The following is a 3101-nucleotide window of genomic DNA, read 5'->3' as shown; positions in this document are numbered from 1 at the left end:
TATATATATATATCTACATATACATAATACATACATACATACATACACACATACACATAGATAGATAGATAGATAGATAGATAGATAGATAGATAGATAGATAGATAGATAGATAGATAAATGCATACACACACACACACACACACGCAAACACACGTAAAGCCATAATTCAAACTCTTGTCTTGAAAGTTAAGCGTTCGAATTCCTCTTCAAATATAATTATTTGATCCGGATTAAGACACTTAACGCTAAATTAATTAGAAGTTCTTTCTTAATTAAGAAATCATTATCAAATTAAGATTCAGAACCAAATATTCATATCATAGTAGCTGTAAAAGTGTTCAATTCTAAAATTTTCTTTTTCACTAAACACAAAAGTTTCTCTGATTTTAGAGGTGGTAAAAACCGAAGATGTAACGTTCATTCTTTTCCTCAAGTTGTTAACGTTGCAAGTGATACGAAATAGCCAGTTATTAGAAGTGTATAGCAGACATTCCTTGTTCTGGGTAGAGGTATCTATATCATGTGTTGAAATTTATTAAAATAGTGACACAGAACATGTGCCATGTACGTCTTCTCTAAGAGTATTTGGCGAAGTGAGAACTCTATAACTATGTATCGTATTCAACTAACTGATTCCCAGTCAATGACGTCGATTATAGGCGATCACACAATAATTTATTTAGCTTGCTTCTCAATGAATAGATTGTTTGGTTACACAGTCTGGGTTCGCATATTTTCGCAAGAGTTACTGATAAGCGTTGACAGAAAACTCACTCCCACCCCATCGCCATCATCACCAGAGCAGTCCGAATTAAGGGATACATTATTATTATTATTATTATTATTATTATTATTATTATTATTATTATTATTATTATTATTATATATTTTAGATCAATGGGGGTGATGTGCCAGAAACGATACTGCATCGAAATGAATATCTTACAAAATCTATCCTAATCTTTCAGCGTCGTAAGTTCAAATCCCGCCGATATAAACATTGTCTTTCAGACTTCTTATGAATTATGTAAACATCTCTAATACGGAAGTGCAAATATATTGTTCAAAGCTGCTAATATTTAAATCAAGAGATAAAAAGGAATCAGAGGTTTGAAACGAAATAAATCGTGATTAGAAATCTTGCTTACCCCATAACTCCCACCAATACTTAAGGCTCTTATGAATCCGCTATACATTAGTTTTTGTAAGTTCATTGGTATTTCTTGGGCAGTCATATTTTTTACACTGGCCTCGATGCCGGTGTTTCGCAGTAACCTAATTATTTGTGGGACTCTCTAGTAAAGCGGAGTATTTGAATTCAGAATGCAGGACATTTTGACCGATGTTCTAACACTTCTACCAAACCATTGCTCTGAGCAGCGACTTCATTTATCGACCTCAGAAGGGTTAAAATGAAACTTGATCTTAGAGGGATCTGATCTCAGCATGTAGAGAACCATAACAAATTCCACAAGCCAAGGAAACCCGACGCTCTAGTGATTCTATTGTAATAGTAAAAAGCAGAATGTTGTTGAGGAAGACCAAAAATAAATTCCACAGATGATGGAGGAACATCAAAATTGATGAGATGGGGTATGGTGAGGGGCTATGGATACCGACAGATTTACTAATCACTACCACTGAGCAAAATTCAGTCTATGTGTTACTATTTCATGAGAAACTTTATTAGATACTTCAAGAAATATTTTGCTAATATTAAATACAACTTTGCTTTTCTTTTGTTTTCCTAAACTTAAGCGCCATCCTGATATAAAATAAGAAGAACTAGAACAGTTTTATATAGCAGAGAAAAGTGATTCTAGGCTTTCGAAGAACTGATCATTTTATATATATATATTTTTTTAATTTTTATTCATTTATTTATTTATTTATTTATTTATTTATTTTTTTTTTTAAGAGACTGAGAATGGGAATGATGGAGTTGCAATTGGCCACGTCAGAAAGATAGTATTTTAAGATATGCTGCATAGAGTTTCTAACACTCGTCTTTATCGTCCTTTCTACATAATTGTTAGGTATCATGAATTTCAGCATTGTAATCGATCAACGGTCAATTATATTGCTGATCTGAATGTTGTTACTAAACTCCACCTAGGAAAACTTTACACAGTGAGGTAACATGGTCAATTTATAAGACAATGTTTGTCATGAAGTGTAAATGTACCCACTCAGCTAATGTGTTTTTATGAAAGTGTTACGATTTTTCCTTTTTAAGCTTTGCTACAGAATATCGCTGTGAATTATAGTTTCAATCAATTTTTAAAGCAATAATTAATAAGAGAAACACAAGAGAATCTGAATTCATCACTAAAATCTAACGAATCATTTGTCCTCGCAAAAGAAAAACACCGACGAATGAAGATTTGTTTCAATAAAAAAAGCAGCAATATAGTTGATAAACTTCCTGAAATTTAATTAGTTCGTGTGTAGTGTGTGTGTGTGTGTGTGTGTGTGTGTGTGTGTGTGTGTGTGTGTGTGCGCGGCTGTGAGGTAAGAAGCTTGCTTCCCAACAACATGGTTCCGGGGTGTTTTGGAATGTAACACCCGCGATAGTCGGCGAATTACTGTATATATATATATACATATGTATATTCTATTTTTTGTTTCAGTCATTTGACTGCGGCCATGCTGGTGCATCGCCTTTAGTCGAACAAATCGACTCCAGGCTTTATTGTTTCTAAGCCCAGTATATATTCTATCGGTCTCTTTTGCCGAACCGCTAATGTTACGAGGATGTAAACACACTAACATCGGTTGTCAAGCGATGGTGGGAGACAAACACAGACACACAAACACACACACTTATACATATATAGTCGACGGACTTTTTTCAGTTTCCATCTACCAAATTCACTCACAAGGCTTTGGTCGGCCCGAGGCTATAGTAGAAGACACTTGCCCTAGGTACCACGCAGTGGGACTGAATCCAGAACAGTGTGATTGGTAAACAAGCTACTTACCACACAGTTATTCCTGCGCCTTATAAATAACTAAATAAATTTCTTCGACTAAAACCCTCTAAGGTGGTGCTCCACCATGGCCACAGTCAAATGACTGAAACAAGTAAAAGAATAAAA

The sequence above is a fragment of the Octopus bimaculoides genome, chromosome 3 (genome assembly GCF_001194135.2).
Source record: "Octopus bimaculoides isolate UCB-OBI-ISO-001 chromosome 3, ASM119413v2, whole genome shotgun sequence".
Classification (NCBI taxonomy): domain Eukaryota; kingdom Metazoa; phylum Mollusca; class Cephalopoda; order Octopoda; family Octopodidae; genus Octopus; species Octopus bimaculoides.
Note: the sequence above shows the minus strand (reverse complement) of the source record.